A 22431-nucleotide genomic window follows, 5' to 3' on the forward strand; every position below is an offset into this window, starting at 1 on the left:
ATTGGTATAGAAGATAGGAGAAGACGAAACAACCTATTAGTCTTCGGCTTTAAAGAAGATGTGGGTTCCGCTCATACGTGTTTTTCCGTAGCTCCGGATTTTCGCCCCGTTTGCTGGTTTTTTTCCCGCTACCGGAACTTTCTTGTTTATGAACCACTTTGGCGGTTCATAATTACTACTGGCGCCTATCTACAAGGTCCGTCGGCATCAGCACCCTCCTACTTCGTCGTCCAGCTCGAGCTCTTGCGCGGCTTCGTGAGTGCGAGTGCCCCCGCGGCACTCGCCGCGTCGGCGCGGTCATCCAAGCTGCTGTCCGCTACGTCGAGGGAGCGGAACATTACCGATGAAACTGCCATCCAAGCCAGGAGCGTCTCCTTTGTGGGGACAAGTGCAACGTGCGAAGGTGGTACCCTGAGGATGGATACCACCAACATGGAGCAGAACAGCCCTGTTGTCGTGGCGCACACTTCAGCCAAGAGAACGAAGGAAGCTACTGGCCTTCCATCAGATGAAAATGTAGCTCCAGCAGCCTCGAAAAGACCTCGCTAATCACAAGGTCTGCCCGCACGACCGACACGTACGTCTCCGGAGTCGCCAACGACATCGTGGCACAAAGTGGTTATCAAGCCTCGTGCTAGATATGACATGTCCACTCGCACCACCGTATCATTCAAGCGGCCCTGGACGCCTGCCTGGAGACTTGCCTATTTCAAGGTTTCGCTCTACAGAAACCTACTAATACGGTCTCAGTATGGTTTTCTGCTATGGCACTAGTTTATAAACTCGAAGAACTGCAACAACTACAAGTCTCGGAAGAATGTATCCTGCCAGTCCAGGCGTACCTCGCCAGTGGTACCTATTTGACGTGGTTAATGGCGTTGACCTTGACGAAGAACCGGAGAGGCTCCTGCAGGAACTATCGTGTCCCACACACAAGGTCGTGGCTGCTCGCTACCTAGGAAGCGTTCGTACGTGCCTAATCACGCTTCAAGGTCCTAATTCCCCACCTGAACGTATCCTGTATTACGGCTGTGTACTGCGCCCGCGTCCGTTCAAGCCTTCCGTTGTGTACTGCTACTCTTGCTTTAGACAGGGACACATAAAATCAACGTGCCCCTACCCACTCAAGGACGACACCATGGAGCCTGAACCGTCTCCATCGTGTAGATGCGGCTTATGCCAAACAAACGATTATGACATCACTTCCACGACGTGTCCTACGAAGTTGAAGGCCACTAAGAATGCTCGATGACGCTATTCTCGACAGCCAGTAAGGAACCCTCGAGATCCACCAATGAAACAAGTCCCTGTGTACAACCATTACGCCGTTCTGGCCTCGCTGAAAGAGGACGCTAGCCAGGTGACAATAGCAAGTACAGTGACAAGTGATGCTGCCACTCCTACATATAGCACAACTGTTAGGTCGTCCACTTCACGACCACAATGAGCATCACAATCGATTCCATTGGCAAACGAAGAGTTCGAGATCGACACTCGCCTGGCAACTTTTGAAAATGAAATCCAACGTCTCAAGGAACACCGTACAGTGCTCCGGCGTCGTCATGATGGAGCGCGGTCGTCGCATACGTCGTCGACGTCTATAGTCGGATGCAACTTTAGAAAAAAGGGGGCGTTTACTCCTGCGAGGCGGATGCACACGAGCACCCACCAATGGGCGCGCACTCTGGACCGACGTCATGCGCCGGACAGCCGGTGACTTCGCCGCTTTGGTCATCTGGGCGGGGCCTGCCCTTTTCTCTAAAGTTGTATCCGACTATAGTCTTTTTCATATGGCTAACCCGGCATCTGTGTCGAAACCTCTTTCAACCCCAGAACTCTTGCGCTTTGTTGCGCAACAGCTCCAGCATCTCTCCTCGGTTCCACTGGCCAATCTTATGATGGCTGCTACGAACCTATGATGGCTGTTACGCCTTCAAGTGTGCCAGAAAGCATCTTACAGTGGAACTGTCGCGGCATCGCGGGGAAGGTCGGAGAGCTGCGTCAGCGTCTCAGATATGGGAAGCTGCGTGTTTGGGCTCTACTGCTTCAAGAATCCAACGTCCTGCCACCCATTTCAGGATTTGTGGCATACTCATCGCCTTCAATGTTGGATCGTAGGAGTGCTACGCCCGATGTCCCACCAGGAAAGGCTGGAGCGTATGTAAGATGCTCTCTTCATCAGACCCGCATTGATCTTTCACGGTGGTGTACCTCATTGCAAGAAGTCGCAGCCGTATTGGTTCGTCTCCTACGCACGGACATTATCATCGTTTCGTTCTATGCCCACCCCTACAGTGGTCGTGCGGCTCGGTTGTGCCTCGGCTGGTTGGCGCACCTACGAAAGAAACATCCTGGTTGCCCCATTATGGTAGAAGAAGATTTTAACGCACCCCACATCACATGGGGATACGTTATTTCCAGTGCGCGTGGTACGTGTGTGCTGGACACATTTATGGACGCCCAATTCACTCTGCTTAATAATGTGTCAGTGTCTACTCGTCGGCGTGACCATCCTCACGCGCCGCCACACTCACCGGACTTATCTTGGTGTCTAGGAAGGACGACCATCTAGGGGTCATGTGAACACGACTGCTAGGGTAGCGACAATCGTCCGATTCACGTTGGCTTATCTTCGGGTGGAGCATGCCGCCTCCACCGACTATGTCGAGTGGTGGACTTGGATCGATACAGGGCGGTATCAGAAAGCACTTTATCCAACTTCATGCTGGACCCGTCCCATTGTCTTAAGGCGGCATTAGCTGAGGCAACACGTACGTCGTGGGTTAATGAATCGCGAACCACTCCTGATTTGCAACTTATGCGCCTCTGGGCGTCGCGCCGCCAAGCAGAACTTGCATCAGAACGTGACCCTGCATCAAATACCCTTCACTTAGAGGCAGAACGCCTTACTGCAGTAGCTCGGCGCCATGAACACCACTTAGAACGTGGCCGCTGGATGGACTGGTGCTCTTCTCTCGGACCTTCGTCGTCCAATGCCTGTATTGGGCGCATTTTCCGAAAAATGGAACGTGGTCAACGCCCTCCAAAACCCGCAGCCTGCGCCCTGTTAGCATCGGGCCAGACACCAGCAGTATTTGGAGAAACTGTCGCCCACACCTTGTTTCCTGCTTTCAACACAGCACCGCCTCCTTTCGTTGTTCAAAACGGCCTTCCCGTGGACGCAGGCACGCCCCCTACGCTCTCCGGCATCAAGCTGTCTTCACTATGGCGGAATTTTTAGCGGCAATAGACCTGTCGAAGCCAAGCAAGGCACCAGGACCGGATGGCATACCGTATGAACTTTATGAAAACACGGAAGGCAAGGTTCTCGAAGTGCTGTTGGGGGCCATAAACAAAGCTTGGGCTGCAGGAGCCATACCCGATTCTTAGCGGTATGCAGAACCGGTGCTAATTCCCAAACCCATAAAACCCCAAGATAATATTGCTACCAAAAAGCCACCACAGTGTGGCTGCACTGAAGAGGAGGAAGACGACGTGGACCCGCTTGATATAGCGTCGCCATTGTGGCCTTCCGTTAGCTTCCTCTGAATAAATGTATATAGCATTGGGTTACAGCTACACGTAACATTAATCGTCACTTACAGCGCATACATAGACGGAGGACAAAAAAGGACGACGTAGACGAGCGCTCGTCTACGTCATCCTTTTTTGTCCTCCGTCTATGTATGCGCTGTGAGTGACGATTTATACCATGGAATACCAACTAGCCCGTACTTAAACCTTGCTTCGTAACATTATTTTGGTTGAAGTGAACGTTCCCCCGTACCCGTCATGGAGCTTCGCAGCGGTCGCAACGGCGACAGTGCAACTTCGGCTCCTGCTGGCGGCACTTCATCTACACAACCGTTTCCACCTGCAGCCCCGACCTACGTCGCCGTTTCCCCCTCTCGGAATCCTGGTGTTTTCAACGGAGTCCGCAGTCCTGATGTTGGCGACTGGCTCCGCTTATACGACGTATCAGCACCAGCCACAGGTGGGATCCGACTATTAGGCTTGCGAACGTTCTTTTCTACCTCGACGGAGCTCCACTTGCATGGTTCCAGACTCACGAAGGGGAGATCTCGAGTTGGCATCTCTTCAGCGAGAAGCTCCGCGAACTTTTTGGCAATCCGTGCGGTCGCCAAGTCAACGCCAAAAAAGCCCTTGCCACACGTGTACAGACGCCGATCGAGTCCTACGTGTCGTACATTCTCGACGTCTTGGCCCTTTGTGCCAAGGCTGACCCGACCATGTCTGAGGACGAGGAGGTTAATCACGTCCTCAAAGGTATTGCGGACGACGCCTTCAATTTACTGGTGTTTCCGAACGTCACCAGCATCGATACGATCCTCAAGGAGCACCGCCGTCTCGAGCAGGCTAAAAGCCGCCGGGTATACCAGCACATCACGCGACTTCCCAACACAGCTGCTACGTCATCCTGTAACGACCTCTTCCTCCAGCCGTCGCGATGTGACAACTTGACCTGCATCATTCGACGTGAGGTCGAAGCGGCACAACTGGCGGTCCCTTTGTTACCATCACCTGATCATTCTCCGGAGACAATCTCCTTGATACAGGCCGTCGTCCATCAAGAGTTGTTCAACGTCGGCCTGTAATCCATTCGTTCCGTACGCTCAGAACCTCTCTCGCCACGCACGTACCCACCACGCTCCTCTTACTCTTATGGACAGCGCAACCCCTCCGAATGGCGCACCGTGGACGACAAGCCGATCTGTTTTTACTGCGACGCATTGGACATGTCGCTCGCCATTGCCGCAGCCGCTGGACTTCTCAGACGCTCTATTCTTCTGATTACCACCCTCGCCCCTCTAGCACATCCTTTTCCTTCGCCCCTTCTATGCCCGCCCCATCATCTGACCCTGCGACACCTTTGACACGACCCCGCTACTCCCGCTCACCTTCTCCCTCCCGTCGTCAATCTCGTTCGCCCCCGTCACGCCGTGCTCCTTCTCCGACCTACTCGCTGCACTCCCGACCGGAAAACTATATAGTGCAGCTTCTGGAGGTGAAGCTGCAATGACGACATTGGCCCGAAATCCTCGCTTCACATTACCCACGAACAAGAATCTTTTGGACGTTCTCGTCGACAATGTTCGTGTGTGCGCGTTGATTGACACTGGGGCGCATGTGTCCATTATGAGTGCTGCTCTTCGCCGTCGGCTCAAGAAAGTTCTGACGCCCGCACCGAACCGAGTTGTACAAGTCGCCGGCGGAAGGACTGTCGCTATTGTTGGCAGTTGCTCTGCTCGTCTCACCATTGCTGAGAGACACACCGTCGTTCTCTTCTCCGTCATCGAGCAGTGCCCTCACGATCTCATTCTCTGGCTGGATTTCCATGCCAATCATTCTGCCCTCATTGACTGTTCGGCCGGCTCACTTCGCCTTGACTTGTCTCTTCTTGCCGACCCTGTAGACCCGCCTCCAAGCCGTTTGAGCTGCATGGATTTTATTCGCCTACCGTCTCACTCTGTGACACACGTCGACTTGTCCTGACCAGCTGTACCTGACGGTAATTATGTGGTCGCACCAATTCCGGCAGTTACACTTACACGTGGTGTTACCGCGCCGCACACTGTGCTGACACTTACTGGCAACCGCACCTGCCTTCCCCTTGTCAATTTTGCCCTAACCACGCAAGTTCTGCCTCAGGGGATTTCATTTGCTATAATTAGCGCTTTGCAGGATGATGAGATCGAGCCATTCACAATGGAAGATCATCACAGCTCAGCCTATACCGTGACGTCATCGCACGGTACTGACGTTGACATTGAGAAGATAGTTTCCTCCGACCTTACACCTGCTCAAGCTGAAGCTCTTTGTCGCCTTCTTGAAGGCTATCGCGACATTTTTGACTTTGACAATCGACCCTTAGGTCAAACGTCCGTCGTGGCCCATCCCATAAACACTGGCGATGCCAATCCTATTCACCGACGTCCATATCGTGTTTCTGCGTCCGAACGAGCTGTTATCTAACAGGAAGTCGAAAAGATGCTTGAAAAGGGCATTATCGAGCCTTCCTGTAGTCCCTGGGCTTCTCCCGTTGTACTTGTCAAAAAGAAGGATGGAACGTGGCGTTTTTGTGTAGATTATCGCCACCTCAACAAAATCCGAAAAAGGACGTGTACCCTTTGCCACGTATTGATGACGCTCTGGACTGCCTGTACGGTGCCACCTATTTTTCTTCTATCGACTTACGGTCCGGCTACTGGCAGATATCCATCGACAACATGGACCGAGAGAAGACTGCATTTGTTACCCCTGACGGCCTTTATCAGTTCAAGGTGATGCCTTTCGGTCTCTCTAACGCGCCCGCCACCTTTGAACGAATGATGGACTCTTTGCTTCAGGGCTTCAAGTGGTCCACCTGTTTGTGCTACCTGGACGACGTCATCGTTTATTCGCCCACTTTTGACACGCATCTAGACCGTCTTTCAGCGATTCTTGACGTGTTTCGCCACGCCGGTCTCCAGCTGAACTCGTCAAAATGTCATTTCGCTCGCCGCCAAATCACCATCCTTGGACACCTCGTGGACACCCGAGGCGTGAGACCTGATCCGGACAAAATTTGCGCCGTTACGAACTTTCCTGTTCCGAAGCCTACCAAGGACGTTCGCAGTTTCGTGGGGCTGCGCTTTTATTTCCGACGCTTTGTGAAGGATTCTGCGACCATCGCACGTCCCCTTACCGACCTCTTGAAGAAAGACGCCCCATTTTCTTGGGGACCTGACCATGCCGCCTCTTTTTCGCAGCTCACTGCTCTCCTTACCACGCCTCCAATTTTGGCCCACTTTGACCAGTCTGCCTCAACGGAAGTTCGAACTAATGCCAGTGGTCACGGCATAGGAGCAGTGTTAGCACAACGCCAGCGTGGACATGATCGTCCTGCTAGTAACAGCGCGAAATGTAGACAAGAGACGAGACAAGAAGACACCACAAGCTCTGACTTTCAACAGCGTTTATTCCGAAAGAAACACGGCTTCTTATAACCATTGCCCACACGTGTCGCAGTCACGTGATCGCACATCATGCGAAACAAGCACTTTTTTTCTTTTATGCACTCAAGATAGCGGTCGCACGTGCACAAGCTCAAGTTCTTTTTTTGTCAGTAACAAGGATGGCGTGCTGACGCATTGGTCACAAAGTCTGGTAATCTCGGCTGCCTCAATTATCTCCCGGACCAGCTGGTCATTGTGTTTCTTCAGCACTTTACAGCGTCTAAATTCTGCGGCGCAATCTTTCGAGGGGCAATCCCTGATATGTATGCCTAGATTCCTGTTAGAATGCTCGACGCTAAGTTTGTGTTCCTTTAGTCTTTCATTTGCGCATCTATAAGTTTGCCCTATATACCTTTTTCCACATTTCAGCGGTATTGAGTACACCACGGCTTCTGTGCACTCCACAACACGATTCTGGTGATTAATCGTGCACCCTTCCTGGTTTATCGGCTCTTCAGCATTGACGCGTCGGCAGAGGCTTTTTTAGTTTTTTTCGGGGCAGTAAGCACTATTTGAAGTAGTAGCTTAGCGCAAATAAAACCACGAACACAAGGGAGACAGACAAGGACAAGCGCTTGTCCTTGTCTGTCTCCCTTGTGTTCGTGGTTTTATTTGCGCTAAGCTACTACTTCAAATATGGACGACCAACTAGCCCAACAGTCAACTCTACTAGTAAGCACTACATTAACACCAGCTTGGCGCCCAATCTTTTTCAAGCGGTGAGATAAGTTGTGCACGTATGGCAGGGCCACGGTCCGTCGTTTTTCTTTCATTTTTAGCTTCTCGCCACCTGACTCGCCATGGGCACGGTCGAGCTTTAGGTTCTTGCTCATTTTTTCCGCAACGGACACAAGAAGGTGCGACGGGTAAAGGCCGGTCCACACGACGGACCAAATTGCTCTTTTGGACCGCGGTTCGCGCATCACGTGATAGGACGTCGCCAGTTCGCGCGTAACGCCATTGGCCCGCGCAAGACTGCGGCCCTCGCGGTCCAACAAATCGCCGAGGCTTTTCCCGCTTCGGTTTTGGCGGCGGACCACATGCAAACCGCAGCGATTTTGGCTTAGCCAACGAATGTTGTCCGGCAACAGAGTGTCTTCAGCCAAATCCAATCTAGTTTTCGGCTCGGCAAAAGCCAGTCAAGCCAGTCGTTTTATGTCTACCGTTCCTCCTGCACGTGCGTGCAGCAGATATATTTTTTAAACACCGTGTTCTCTGGAGTGACGAGGAGGTTTTTTTCATTTTGTATGCCTCGTTGAGCAGTTCTCGGCTTTGTGGGACTCGAGCGGGAATGATAACAATGATAACAATCTGGCCGAGAGTCTAGCTGGTTGGTCTGCTCTACCGTCTGATATGGCAGTCCGCCGTGTGGATGCGCTCTGCGCCGGACCGGACCGCGCCGGGCTGTGACGTCGCATCACGTGACCGAGCGGTCCGCGGACTTGGTCCGTCGTGTGGATCGGCCTTAACCAGCCCTACTAAGCTGGTCAACCTGCCGACGAAAACTTTGTTCCATTGCGTGGATGCACGATTTTTTGAGTGCATTTGTTAGACAAAGGTGTGCAATTGCTCTCTTCACTAGTTTTGAATGCGCTGATTCGAATGGCAGTGGCGCCTTGTCGCCTCTGGGTTCATAGGCCCAGCAGACCTTCCCTTTGGAGAGCTCGAGTCGGAGATCAAGGAATCTCAAAGACCCTTGCGTGGGGACCTCGTGGGTAACAGCAAGCGGCTGAAGCGCATGACTAAAGCATGTTAGTGCCTCCGAAACTGCTTCATCTGAATTCGTGCCAGAGCCATCACATAGAACCAAGTAATCGTCAACATACCGAAAGACTGCCCGGGCGGTCGTTCTGGTTAGGGCGTTCTGAAGTAATCTATCTTTCTGGGCAAGAAACAAATCGCTAAGTGCAGGCGCAATACATGACCCTATACAGACGCCGCGTTTCTGGAGGTACACATTCCCTTCCCACGTAACATAAGTGGACTTCAAATATACAGAAAGGAGTTCCAGGAACCCACCAGTTGAAACCCCGGAGGCGTTCTGAAAAGCGACAGCACCGTGTGCATCTATACATTCTTCCACGCACTCCAAAATTTCATGTTTGGGGATCGAATAATATAAATCTTTAACGTCTACAGAGCATGCTGCAAAGTCAGTGCTAGAATTGTCTTTTAAAAACCTTATTACATCGTCTGAGGATTTCACCTGGAAAGGATCATCAATAGTTAGTAGTTTTAGTTTTTCTTGCAAAAACAGGGCAATCGTTTTCTGCCAAGTGCCCTTCTCAGATACTATAAGCCGCAGGGGCCACTGAGGTTTATGCGTTTTTACAGTGAAAAACATGTCAAGGGATGATTTTTTGCTAGTTTCGATGTGACGCACAAGGCGGTCGAGCTTGAGATTTCCGCATAGCTTCTTTGCAGCTGACTTTGCTTTCCGCAGAACAGACTTTTCATGGCTGTTAAAAACCGAACTTAAGGCCTCTAGCGCCTTATAGTCAGCTGCAAAGAAGCTATGCGGAAATCTCAAGCTCGACCGCCTTGTGCGTAGCATCGTAACTAGCAAAAAATCATCCCTTGACATGTTTTTCACATGTAAAAACGCATAAACCTGAGTGACCCCTGCGGGTTATAGTATGTGAGAAGGGCACTTGGCAGAAAACGATTGCCCTGTTTTTGCAAGAAAAACTAAAACTAACTATTGACGATCCTTTCCAGGTGAAATCCTCAGACAATGTAATAAGGTTTTTAAAAGACAATTCTAGCACTGACTTTGCAGCATGCTCTGTAGACGTTAAAGATTTATATTATTCGATCCCCAAACATGAAATTTTGGAGTGCGTGGAAGAATGTATAGATGCACACGGTGCTGTCGCTTTTCAGAACGCCTCCGGGGTTTCAACTGGTGGGTTCCTGGAACTCCTTTCTGTATATTTGAAGTCCACTTATGTTACGTGGGAAGGGAATGTGTACCTCCAGAAACGCGGCGTCTGTATAGGGTCATGTACTGCGCCTGTACTTAGCGATTTGTTTCTTGCCCAGAAAGATAGATTACTTCAGAACGCCCTAACCAGAACGACCGTCCGGGGAGTCTTTCGGTATGTTGACGATTACTTGGTTCTATGTGATGGATCTGGCACGAATTCAGATGACGCAGTTTCGGAGGCACTAACATGCTTTAGTCATGCGCTTCAGCCGCTTGCTGTTACCCACGAGGTCCCCACGCAACGGTCTTTGAGATTCCTTGATCTCCGACTCGAGCTCTCCAAACGGAAGGTCTGCTCGGCTTATGAACCCAGAGGCGACAAGGCGCCACTGCCATTCGAATCAGCGCATTCAAAACTAGTGAAGAGAGCAATTGCACACCTTTGTCTAACAAACGCACTCAAAAAATCGTGCATCCACGCAATGGAACAAAGTTTTCGTCGGCAGGTTGACCGGCTTAGTAGGGCTGGTTACCCGTCACACCTTCTTGTGTCCATTGCGGAAAAAATGAGCAAGAACATACAGCTCGACCGTGCCCATGGCGAGCCAGGTGGCGAGAAGCCAAAAATGAAAGAAAAACGACGGACTGTGTCCCTGCCATACGTGCACAACTTATCTCACCGCTTGAAAAAGATTGGGCGCCAAGCTGGTGGTAATGTAGTGCTTACTGCCCAGAAAAAACTAAAAAAGCCTCTGCCAACGCATCAATGCTGAAGAGCCGATAAACCAGGAAGGGTGCACGATTAATCACTAGAATCGTGTTGTGGAGTGCACAGAAGCCGTGGTGTATTCAATACCGCTGAAATGGGGAAAAAGGTATATAGGGCAAACTTATAGATGCGCAAATGAAAGCCTAAAGGAACACAAACTTAGCGTCGAGCAGGCTAACAGGAATCTAGGCATACATATCAGGGATTGCCCCTCAAAAGATTGCGCCGCAGAATTTAGACGCTGTAAAGTGCTGAAGAAACACAATGACCAGCTGGTCCGGGAGATAATTGAGGCAGCCGATATTACCAGACTTCATGACCAATGCGTCAGCACGCCGTGCTTGTTACTGACAAAAAAATGACTTGAGCTTTTGCACGTGCAACCGCTATCTTGAGTGCATAAAAGAAAAAAAGTGCTTGTTTCACATGACGTGCGATCACGTGACTGCGACACGTGTGGGCAATGGTTGTAAGAAGCCGTGTTTCTTTCGGAATAAACACTGTTGAAAGTCAGCGCGTGTGGTGTCTTCTTGTCTCGTCTCTTGTCTACATTTAGCGCTGTTACTAGCAGGATGGAAAACCAACAAGCCCAAGCTGCTATTCTAGCGACATGATCGTGTTATAGCTTATACCAGCCGACTTCTATCACCCGCCGAACGCAATTATTCAATCACAGAGCGCGAGTGCCTCGTTCTTGTGTGGGCCGTTGCGAAGTTTCGTGCATACTTGTACGGACGCCCCTTCTGTGTCATCACTGATCACCACGCGCTCTGCTGGCTATCCTCGCTTAAGGACCCCACGGGATGACTCGCTCGCTGGGCATAACACCTGCAAGAGTATGCCTTCTCCGTGGTATATAAGACGGGACGCTTGCACCAGGATTCTGATTGTTTTTCCTGCTACCCCGTCGATGAACCGGCTGATGCGGACGCCATCGCTTGCGTTTTCTCTGTGTCCCAGTTGCTTGAAATCGGCAACGATCAACGCCGCGATCCCTCATTACTAGCCCTCATCGACCATCTGGAGTCAACGCCTGGCGACGCCTCTCTCCGGATGTTTCTCCTTAAGGAGGGGACACTATACCACCGCATTCTCGATCCACACGGCCTTGACCTTCTGCTCGTAATTCCATCGCACCTGCGTTCGACTGTCCTCCAACAACTTCACGACGCTCCTTTGGGTGGACACTTGGGCGTCTCGCGCACATACGACCGTGTACGACGTCGATTCTTTTGGCCGGGTATCGCCCGCTCCGTGCGGCGATACGTTGCCGCTTGTGAGCCCTGTCAGCACCCGAAGAAGCCCTCCACACCTCCAGCTGGATGTCTCCAGCCCATCGACATCCCACCGGAACCCTTTTTCCTTGTTGGTCTAGACCTGCTTGGACCGTTTTCTCTCTCGGGCTCCGGAAATAAATGGGTCGCCGTCGCTACTGATTATGCTTCGCGGTACGCAATCACCAGAGCCCTTCCGACAAGTTGTGCTACTGACGTTGCTGACTTTCTGCTCTATGACATCATTTTAGTGCAGGGTGCTCCGCGGCAATTACTCACTGACCGTGGCCGCAGCTTTCTATCGGCAGTCGTCGGGGACATCCTCCGCTCCTGCTCGACAAAGCACAAGTTCAGCACGTCCTACCACCCACAGGCCAACGGCCTCACGGAGCGCCTCAACGGGACCATCACCGACATGCTTTCGAAGTACGTTGCGACCGACCACCACGACTGGAATCTTCACTTACCATATGTGACGTTCGTGTATAATTCATCGCGTCACGACAACGCCGGCCATTCACCATTCTATCTCCTATATGGCCGAGAACCCGCGTTGCCCTTAGACACTTTGTTGACCTCGGCCACACGTTCAGCCACTAAATACGCCCGCGACGTGATCGCACACGTCGACCACGCGCGCCAGCTCGCCCGCACCCGTCTCGAGGCCTCGCAGGAGCATCAGAGACGCCTCTATGATTGCCACCATCGCGACGTGCACTTTGCTCCGGGTTCTCTGGCGCTTCTCTGGTCACCCATTCGACGTGTGGGCCTTTCTGAAAAGCTGCTGTCGCGCTGCACTGGCCCATACCATGTGGTGCGACAAGTGACCGATGTCGCGTATGAAGTCGTCCCCGCCGACCTGTCAGCGTCATCGTCGGCTGCAAGTGACATCGTTCACGTGGCGAGACTAAAACCATACCATACTCCTTTCACCGCGGATGTGTAGATTAAGCACCGGGACGGTGCTTCTACAGCCGCGGGTGATGCTACGAAACAGCCACCACAGTGTGGCTGCACTGAAGAGGAGGAAGACGACGTGGACCCGCTTGATATAGCGTCGCCATTGTGGCCTTCCGTTAGCTTCCTCTGAATGTATATAGCATTGGGTTACAGCTACACGTAACAATATCTCTCATATGCGCGCAATAGCACTAACCTCAACGTTAGGCAAGCTGATGGAGCGTATGTTCGCGACACGTATTACATGGTGGCTGGAGCGGTACTCATGGTATCATCCGGGTCAAATCGGGTTCCGTGCTCATCTCGGCGCAGAGGATGGCCTTGTGTACCTATCTTCTATGGTTCTCATTGGAGGCCGCTCCCGAAGAATTCGCACGATTCTAGCAATGGATATTCGTAAAGCGTACGGCCATGTGAGTCACGAAGCAATTGTCAGAATTCTCCATTGGCTTCAGTTCCCTAGCCGTGTCTGCACATTCGTCGAAGCCTTCCTGCGCGCTCGCATCTTCTCCATTCGCTTGGCTGGCCAAGCAGAAGATCAGTTCGTCGCACATCGGGGTGTCCCACAAGGATCTGTGCTCGCACCAGTCCTTTTCAATATTGCTCTCCTTCCACTGCCTTGGAAGTTAGCTACGATACACAACGCACAGTACATAATGTAGGCAGATGACATCACTGTCTGGTTAGTTGATCCTGAAATCTGCCACCAAGAACAAGCGCTCCAAGAGGCCCTAAACGTGACGCACAACTGGTGTGCTCAGATAGGCCTTGACATTTCCAAAGAAAAGACGACGCACAATTATAAGCAATATGAAAGGAAACACAGGAACGCGTAGAAAACACCCTCAGACCCAGCTATGTGGGTGACACGCAGCGGCCACCGTCAGAAACAAAATGGAAAGGGGAACGCTGTTCTAACAACTGTTCGCACTCCAACTGCTCGCACTCCTGCCGTGCGTCTGCAAAGTGTGGAGCTTCGAACCGCCAGCAGGCGGCGATAACACTGTTAGATATTGCGTCACTGATAGCTTTTTGCGCCAAATCATTACAAAAGGTAGCACTGTTCTTTACTTCGATATTGATTTATGGTAGATCTTGTAAATCAGGAAAAAAATGGACTTTAAGGATGAGTTCAAAATCAGTTTATTAGCGCTTGCCCAATATTACAAAGATATGGAAGCAAATGAAATAAGGCAATAGCGTCATCGCTACTTACGCTCGTCCTTTGTTTTGTTCGTCGATGGCCTAATAACGTGTCATGCCACTGTCGACTTGAACGACGGTCTCCATTCTTTGGGGCAGAGACGCGTAGATGGATGGATGGAGTAACTTTATTGAAAGGTCCTGCAAGCTACGGGGCGCAAGATGCCATAGAGCGGGCTACTCCCACGTTGGGACCGGGAGTTGTAACTCCCTGGACGCATCGTGGGCTCGCTGGACGCGTAGAGAGCCTCGATGAATGCGGTATCATGCTGAAGGCGCTTCCACTCATGTTTGCCCATGCCCATGTCTTTTTCTTGATTTCAACTAAGATGTCATTAACTCGCGTTTGTTCCCTCACCCAATCTGCTCTTTCCTTATCCCTTAATGTTACACCTATCATTCTTCTTTCCATAGCTCGTTGCGTCGTCCTCAATTTGAGTAGAACCCTTTTCGTAAGCCTCCAGGTTTCTGCCCCGTAGGTGAGTACTGGTAAGACACAGCCATTATATACTTTTCTCTTGAGGGATAATGGCAACCTGCTGTTCATGATCTGAGAATGCCTGCCAAATGCACCCCAGCCCATTCTTATTCTTCTGATTATTTCCGTCTCATGATCCGGATCCGCCGTCACTACCTGCCCTAAGTAGATGTATTCCCTTACGACTTCAAGTGCCTCACTGCCTATTGTAAATTGCTGTTCTCTTCCGAGACTCTTAAGCATTACTTTAGTTTTCTGCAGATTAATTTTTAGACCCACTCTTCTGCTTTGTCTCTCCAGGTCAGTGACCATGCATTGCAATTGGTCCCCTGAGTTACTAAGCAAGGCAATATCATCAGCGAATCGCAAGTTACTAAGGTATTCTCCATTAACTTTTATCCCCAATTCTTCCCAATCCAGGTCTCTGAATACCTCCTGTAAACACGCTGTGAATAGCATTGGAGATATCGTATCTCCCTGCCTGACGCCTTTCTTTATTGGGATTTTGTTGCTTGCTTTATGGAGGACTACGGTGGCTGTGGAGCCGCTATTGGTATATTTCAGTATCTTTACATACGGCTGGTCTACACCCTGATTCCGTAATGCCTCCATGACTGCTGAGGTTTCGACAGAATCAAACGCTTTCTCGTAATCAATGAAAGCTATATATAAGGGTTGGTTATATTCCGCACATTTCTGTATCACCTGATTGATAGTGTCAATATGATCTATTGTTGAGTAGCCTTTACGGAATCCTGCCTGGTCCTTTGCTTGACAGAAGTCTAAGGTGCTCCTGATTCTATTTGCGATTACCTTAGTAAATAGTTTGTACGCAACAGACAGTAAGCTGATCGGTCTATAATTTTTCAAGTCTTTGGCGTCCCCTTTCTTATTTGCCTCAATATACCCAAAAACCGGAACAGCTGCAGAGCTGCGCACAAATTTCGCGTTATGAAGTAACGTATTCATTGAAAATTTTTTGACGTGAACGAAGATTCGACAAACACCGGTTGTAAAGCACCGCATAATAACCCAAGAGTGCGCTCGACCACTTCGCCAGAGCCCTTACCGAGTTTTGACGCGTCAACATGAAGCTATAAGGCAACAAGTCGACGAAATGCTGCGCGACAACATCATCCAGCCGTGGAAAAGCTCGTAGGCGTCTCCTGTATTCTTAAAGCAAAAGGACGGAACGCTACGTTTCCGCCTCAATTATCGTCGACTAAACATCACGAAGAAAGGCGTATGCCCCGTCCACGGATAGACGACGCATTGGATTGGCTCTGCAACAGTAAATACTTCTCGTAGATGGATTTCAAGACTGGCTACTCGCAAACAGAAGTCGACGAGACGGATAGTAGAGAGACCGCTTTCATCACGCCGGACGGCCTCTGAGTTCAAAGTCATGCCACTCGGACTCTGCTCGGCACCTTCAACATTCTATCGCGTGATGGACAGGTATTAGCACGATTGAAGTGGCAGAACTGTATTGGTTTAAAATGTGGAGTTTTACGTGCCAAAACCACTTTCTGATTATGAGCACGCCTTAGTGGAAGACTCCGGAAATTTCGACCACCTGGGGTTCCTTAACGTGCACCTAAAATCTAAGTACACGGGTGTTTTCGTCGCCATCGAAATGCGGCTGCCGTGGCCGGGATCCAATCCCGCGACCTCGTGCTCAGCAACCAAACACCATAGCCACTGACCAACCGCGGCGGGTGAACTGTATTAAGGCGAAAGCCTTTAAAGGGGCACTAAAGGCTACCAGAAACTCAAGTTAAAGTGGTAGATCAATGCTCTAGAACGTATAAGGCGTCAATATAATCGTGAACAGAGCTTTAGTAACCGAGAAATTGAGGTGAATGCATGACACGATTTGAGACCCCCCAGCGACATTCCGGTACTAGCCCGATGACGAAAGCACTCCTCATAATTTGTGTTACTAATACTCAACTACTCGTATTAAAAGTATTTCATTCGATTATAAGATGGAAAAAAAATGCTACTTGTCTACGTCTATTCGATTCTAAGAAAAAATAACATTTTGACGTTACCCTTCAGTAATATGGGTGTTCGAAAGGTTTCGTTTTCGCTCGACTCTGCGCGCTCGACTCTGCGCCGCGCACGCTTTGGAGTTTCAGTAGTTTGGTTATCGCGTCGTGCTCTGAGGGTTATGCTGGCTCGCGAAACTTTCATTTGGAACAAGCAGCGAGAATGCCACGTCCATGTGATGTCGTGGGAAGCCCTCGTTGCTTTCCCGCTCCGCAGAGCCGGTGTCGAGGCCGCCGTCGTAGTACGCAACGACGCCGGCAGCGCGAGCCCTCAGCAGCAGGTAGCGCTCGTCAGTGCTCAGATCGCTGAAGTTGAGCCCACCATCGCGAGCCAATCTGTCGGTGTCAGGGTCCTTTGCGACGAGCGTCGAAGTTTGCGTCATAGAATGAAGTACCAGCTTATGGGCGTCTTGCGCTGGAGGATGGATGGATGATTGAGGCTCAACCCTTTGAATCGGGCGGCGGCGGAGCGCGCCACCTAGCCTTTAATGGCTAGGTGGCTAGGGCTAGGGGGCTAGGTGGCTAGGGGCGAGGAGTTTGAGGTATAGTAGCGGCACCTGGTGGCGGTGGGGGAAACGACATCTGGGTTGTACCAACTTGGGTCGTATTGAGCCCTGGCTGTGGCGAAGCACGTTTCAAGGCCGAGTTTTGCGTCGATTCGCACTTTATGCCCTGTTGCGAGTGCGAAAAGGCTCGTCACTTCTCACAGACCACGCCGACCACGCTGCGAGCTCGCCGCAGCCTATAGTTTAACGAAAACGGACTCTACGTGTGCCGTGGGTCGTAATGCTGGGAGCAGAAGGAATCGGTGATGCCGATACGGAGAGGCCTAGCCCAGCCTCGAAAAGGCGTCCCCGTCATTTCTTCTGCGTCGTGGGCTGCCATGAACAAGAGGGTCTGAATCCCAACATCTGATTCTACCGTTTTCCTTCAAGTCCTCACAAAGTGGAGCGTCGGGCGCGCTGCATAGCTACAGTTCGTCGCGCTGAGTAAGCGAAACTTCGTGCCATTCAGACTGCTTCGCCTGTCTTGAAGCTTGCTTGATTATCTGCGTTCGAAATTTCGGTCTTTTCCACCTACAGTCCCGACAGCAGACCGACATGCAGCAGCCATGGCTGGTAATTCACGATTCGAGACCCGGCCACAGCGACAATTAACAATTCGACCAATGCGAAGTGGTGAAGTGTGTGCAAATGAGCGCCAATGGTCGGGCTCATTCGATGACAATTCCCTACTCCACTAGGAGCAGCACAGGTTAAGAGAGTTAAATGCGCTCATCCTTGATCTCAAGCCAGCACGTTGAGGCAGCGAAGCAAGGCAGTATTGATTGCAGCACATCGATGTTCGAGCGCTGTCATTAAAAGCTACATCAAGCGAGCAGCCCACAAGCTCGCGCTACAGCGCGATTCGCACGTACGTGCGAGCTCATATCCATTGCATCAGTTTAGCGGCATGCAGTCAACAAAGATTGCAGGAGGCCCGCCGTTTGGCGGCATGTCGAAAGACCGCTGCCGTACGTCGCGGCGCGTACGATCGTGCGCTCGAGCAGTTCGTACATCGCGGCGCGTACCGTCGTGTGCTCGAGCAGTTCCGTACACATGATGTCTGCTTATCGCTGCTGTGGATTCATTTATAGCACGCATTTCCTCGCGTTTGTGCGCCTGAATCTAGCAGCTAGCGTGCAAACTTTACCTGTAGTTCCACGTCGTACGCGACTCGCTTCACTTGCGATTGACACCGTGCTAAAACTTCGCCGCCTAATTCTTGAACGACGTACACGTATTCGGCACTGCATAATTTCTTGCCTTTACGCAGCGTGCCACCCCTGAAAATATCTTCGGTGCCCGATATACGCAGCAGGCCGTGCTACAACACAACCGAAAGTGGCGGGTCCATATTGTAAACGTGCTTTCCGATGCAGACGACCGAGCTTGATACGACCCATTTTAGGACAGAGGGTGCTTCTTAGCACCTTTCTCGCAACACCCCCCTGGGCAATGCAATAGCCCCATGGTCGCGTGTTTCTCCTTCCGCTAGCCACCATACTCCCGCTTTCGCTCTGCTGTCGGCTCTGTCGTGGCTCTGTTTCTGGGCGCGCGTTTGCGTTTTGCGCAGGAAAGCCGTAGCGCCGTCTCCGGACGCCGTTCTACTCACCGATGGCGCAGCGTCACTATGACACCATGATGTCAGTACTCCTCGATCGGAGGGCGGGCGAGTTGAACTACGCTAGAGGTACGCGGACGCTTCAGAACGCATTTTCTCTTAAAATAAGTCTCTTCCTTGGCACGAAACAAGCGTTTCGAGGTTTCTGGGATGGTATTTCAACAGTCCACGTTGACTTAATAGTAACCTTTAGTGTCCCTTTAATGGCTCATACACGCAGCGTCCGACCGTCCGTCCGTCCGTGCCCTTAAAGGTGCCAGCTGTGGCCTCTCCTCCTCACACTTTCTCAGCAATCGCGTGATGGCACAGCGGCGCATAACAACAGCTGCGGTGCCACAGCTATGTCCTTTCCCTCTTATAGTCTCTCAGCAATCGCGTGATAGCACAGCGGCGCGCGCGGCAACGCTCATTCGTCAGACGTCTCGTTGCAGCAGTCGAGTTAGACGGATGGCTCCTAAGCGGCCCGGTGATCATTCGACGGCGACCGGTTCAGAGAAGCGCCCCAAGAATGTGGATTCCCCCGATACCATATGCCAAAAGAAGAATGAGCGAATGCGCATGCGGTGGGCTAACATGCCACCGGGCCATTAGAGGCTAACAGCCTCTAATGGCTCATAATCGCGGCGTCCGACCGTCGGCACAGGCTTTCGCCGAACACACTTTGGGATTTACAAAGTGTCCTTCAATTTTGTCTACTTGGATGACGTCGTCGTGCTCACGGGAAATTTCGGTGATCACCTTAACGGCTTCCTACAGTAGTGGAGGCCATCGAGTCATCAGGGCTCACTCTGAAGCTGGAAAAGTACCGCTTCGCTTAGGACGAGCTTCTATTCCTGGACCATGTCATCAGCAACTCTGGAATACGCCCTGACCGACTGAAGAAAGCTTCCGTCGCAAAGTTCCAGCAGCCCATCGACAAGAAGGCAATGCGTAGATTCCTCGGCATCCATGCCTACTACAGGCCCTCTGTGAAGGACTTTTAGGTGTCGCTGAGACGCTGACACAGTTAACTTAATCTGATGTACAGTTCAAGTGGGAAGCGCTGCAGGCCGACGCATTTCAAGAACATGAAACGGCGCATGCAGTCGACACCAGTACTTGAGCACTTCGACAAGCACACCAACACAGAAATCCACACTGACGCCCGCCAATAGCCTAGGCCTCACTGCCGTCCTCCTCCAGAGGAAAGACAGATTTGAACGGGCTATAGCTAAGGCTAGGCAGTCGCTGTAAAATGCGAAAGGCAATTGCTGTACGACCGAAAAGGAACGCCTGACCATCATTTGGGCTACAGCAAAATTCCTCCTTACCCATATGGCAGACCGTTCAAAGTCGTCAGTGACCATCACGCGCTGTGTTGGCTTGCAAATTTATTGGACCCTTCAGGACGCCTGGCGCGGCGGAGCTTCAACCTGAAAGAATACGTCATCACTGTAATCTACAAGTCGGGACCAAAACACTCTGATGCCGACTGCCCGTCTCGCGCTCCCGTGGAACCACCGGCTCAAGATGACGAAGACGAGGACGCCTAGGTACACTAGGTGCAGACGATTTTGCCGAGCAGCAGTGGACAGACCCGGAGCTCATAAGGTTTGCTTAGTACTTGCAAGGCAAGATCGACTTTGTCTCGAAGTTATTTAGGCATGGATTGTCTTCGTTTCTCTTACGAAACGACGTCCTGGCGAAGAACGTTTCTCCAGCCAGCGATAACTACCTTCTCGTTGTGCCCGCATACCAGAAGTACAGCACGCCCTGCACGATCAAGGGCATATCGGGTTTACCCGTGTGCTAGCAAGAATACCACGTAAGTTCTATTGGTCGTACCTGACCGCCTACGTCGCCAGTTACGTGAAGACATGTCAAGACTGCCGAGACACCACCGATGCAAGACACTACCGACAGTGCTGGCGGGATTAGTACAGCCGATCGAGCCTCCTTGCCGACCATCCCAGCAGATCGGGATAGACTTTTTGGGACCTTTTCGTACGTAAACATCCGGAAACGATTGGGTCGTCGTGACCGCCGACTACCTTACTCGTTACACCGAAACGAAAGCCTTGTCCAAAGGTAGCGCAGCGGAAGTAGCCCAAATTTTCGACGACATCTTGCAGAGACATGGTGCACCAGAAGTCCTCGTTACTGAAAGAGTAACGGCTGAAAGCTTAGCAGAAACTCAGCTTAACCAAGCCATCCTGCAGTATAAGCGGACAAGTCACCGGAGGACCACTGCCTACCACTCGCAGACGAATGGCCTAACCACTCAACAAGACGCTCGCCGACATGTTAGCGATGTACTACGTCGACGTCGAACACAAAGCGTAGGATGCCTTGCTTCCGTATGTCACCTTTACTAAAAACACAGCATTGCAAGAAACAACACACATCACATCGTTCGACCGGGTTCACGGAAGAACCCGACAACAATCGACGCCATGCTTCGGCATGTCACCGACGAAGAAAATGTCGACATCGCCGCCTATAGGCTGTTTCACATGACGCGATTTTCAGTCAGTAACACAGCGAATTCCGTCGCTCAGCGACCGCCGCTACATCGTGGGCTCTCCGTGATTGGATTCCAACAAGTTGGTTGCGCCGTCTCCGAGTCGCAGGGATCGGCGCAATGTAGGCGGGGTAAGGTGTAGCTTAATGAGAGCAGCATTCCGGGCAAGTTGGTAATCCATTACTTAAATGATATTGCGTGACAAAAAAAACGACACGCACGTTCCTCTCGCGTCCGTGTCGTTTTTTTGTCGCGCAATATAATTTAAGCAACGTGTAACGTACCAGAAAGCGCCGCTTTCCTGTTTTACAGCGCGTTGGTAGCTCTGTGGAGCAATGTCACGCGCCAATTATGTTTTAATAGGGCGTACCAACCTGCGCCTACGGCTTAGGAGATTCATTAAAATATTTTTCTTCCGCTTACACAATTAGTTTAAAAGGAGAAGGCACGTACCCACTTGATCGCCACCGCCGTCAACGTCTTCGTCGCTACAAATTGTGTCAGCTGCTCCTGCCCGCACACTCAAAGTAGCTTGTTCTTCCAGGAAGAATACCCATCCCAGAAAGAAACTTGTGGCTTCCATAGTAACAACGAAACTAGAGTGTACTAAAGGGAACCACCCAAGCGACGCCGCACAAGCCACACGGTCATACTTTCGTTGTTTTGCAGCGTCTCACTCACCGCATCTGCAAGCTCTCATGGAGGCTCAACGATTTTAAACGTACAAAAATGGTGAACTTATTATATTATCGAATAACAGAAGCATCCGAATATTTGACTAGTTTTCATGTTACTTTTATTTAACATAGTAGGCACAGATACTTCGTGAGCAGGGGGCGACCTTGCGCATCACTGCGACGGAAATCGCGCTGCTGCAAACGCATGTGAAAGCTGTCAGCGAAAACCGATCTGCGATGTGCGCGGCAGAACGATATTCATGCCCCAATCTCGCCATGTGAAACAGCTTTATCTCCAGCGACAGCTCACGAGCCCGACAGCTCACCCGCCTGCGGATCAAGAACCAGCAGAGGCCGGACAGCCGGCATTACAATCTGCGACGAAGGTGCGTAGAATACCACCCCAGTGCCGGT

At 51.2% G+C, this 22431-nt stretch overlaps 2 protein-coding genes across 5 annotated transcripts in view; one reads left to right on the forward strand and one right to left on the reverse strand.

Annotated features, from left to right (window-relative positions):
- LOC135896268 (carboxypeptidase N subunit 2-like) overlaps positions 1-22431 on the reverse strand; it is a 490754-nt gene that overhangs the window by 189426 nt on the left and 278897 nt on the right. The gene's annotated exons all lie outside the window — the stretch shown is intronic.
- The window catches only part of LOC135896275 (uncharacterized), a 244086-nt gene that overhangs the window by 12970 nt on the left and 208685 nt on the right, over positions 1-22431 (forward strand). The window lies entirely within an intron of this gene.

Source organism: Dermacentor albipictus, chromosome 4 (assembly GCF_038994185.2).
Source record: "Dermacentor albipictus isolate Rhodes 1998 colony chromosome 4, USDA_Dalb.pri_finalv2, whole genome shotgun sequence".
NCBI lineage: Eukaryota > Metazoa > Arthropoda > Arachnida > Ixodida > Ixodidae > Dermacentor > Dermacentor albipictus.